The sequence below is a fragment of the Chrysochloris asiatica genome, unplaced genomic scaffold (assembly GCF_000296735.1).
Source record: "Chrysochloris asiatica unplaced genomic scaffold, ChrAsi1.0 scaffold00054, whole genome shotgun sequence".
Classification (NCBI taxonomy): domain Eukaryota; kingdom Metazoa; phylum Chordata; class Mammalia; order Afrosoricida; family Chrysochloridae; genus Chrysochloris; species Chrysochloris asiatica.
This window is the reverse complement of record NW_006408572.1, coordinates 3,201,321-3,202,692: the sequence shown is the minus strand read 5'-3', so window position 1 is coordinate 3,202,692 and position 1,372 is coordinate 3,201,321. Positions and strand designations below refer to the sequence as shown.

Genomic DNA, 1,372 nt, shown 5'->3' with positions numbered 1-1,372 from the left:
TAAAACAAAACAAAAAGTCCTTAAAAAGGCCAACTTACTGGGCTAGTAGAGACTAGAGGAACCCCCGAGACTATCACCCTGAAATATCCATTAAGCTTGGAACTGAAGCCACTCTCAGAGGTCACCTTTCAGGTGCTCCTTTAAAAAAATGCATCTATATGTGACCAAACCTTCAACGTTTACTTTAAAGCAAAGATGAGAAGATGAGGAGAAGAAGGGGAGAGTAGGGGAGCTAGAGTAATGGAAATAGAATAACCAGAACGGAAATGAGAATGCTGACACATTATGGAACGTGTAACCGATGTTGCTTAACAATATGTATTGTTGTTGTTAGATAGTTGGTTCCAACTCATAGTGACCTTCTGCCTAGCAGAATGAAACACTGCCTGGTCCTGTACCATCTTTACAACTCTTGGTATAGTTGAGCCCATTGTTGCTTCCACTGTGTCAATCCATTCCCAGGGGCCTTCCTCTTGTTCACTGACCCTCCCACATTACCAAACATAAGGTCTGTTCTCCAGAGTCTGATCCCTTCTGACAACATGCCCAAAGAATGAGAAACAAACTCTTCATCCTCACTTCTAAGAAGCATTCTAGCTATGCTTCTTCCAAGACAGATTTATTAGTTCTTCTGGCAGTCATATATATTTTTTTTTTTACCAAAACCATAATTCTAATATATAGATTCTTCTTCAATTTCCCTTATTTGTTGTCCAAACTCTCACATACCTATGTGATGATTAAAAATATATGGCTTGGAAAAACGAAGGAACGGCGGCCGGGAACGGACTTTCCTTCTCCTCCCTCCTTGCCGCTCTGATCTCGACCCAGGCCACGGGCCCAGAGAAACTGCCAAACCATTTCCAATATGGAGAAACACCTGTTCAACCTCAAGTTCGCCGCCAAAGAACTGAGCAGGAGTGCGAAGAAATGCTATAAAGAGGAAAAGGCCAAGATTAAAAAGGCCATTCAGAAGGGCAACATGGAAGTTGCGAGGATACACGCCGAACATCCGCCAGAAGAACCAGGCGGTGAATTTCTTGAGAATGAGTGCGCGGGTCCATGCCGTGGCTTGCCAGAGTCCAGATGGTGGTGACGATGGGCAAAGTGACCAAATGGATGGCCGGTGTGGTTTAATCGTTTGACGCGACATTGAAAACAATGAATTTGGAGAAGATCTCTGCCTTGATGGACAAACTCGAGCACCAATTTGAGACGCTGGACGTCCAGATGCAGCAAATGGAAGGACACAATGAGCAGCACAAGGACGCTGACCACTCCTCAGAACCAAGTGGATATGCTGCTCCAGGAGATGGCAGAGGAGGCCGGCCTCGACCTCAACATGGAACTGCCTCAGGGCCAGACGGGCTCC

General features: G+C 45.6%; 1 pseudogene; it reads left to right on the top strand.

The window, feature by feature from the left end:
* The first annotated feature begins 862 nt into the window (after positions 1–862).
* The window catches only part of LOC102835573, a 29,892-nt pseudogene continuing 29,382 nt past the window's right edge, over positions 863–1,372 (top strand).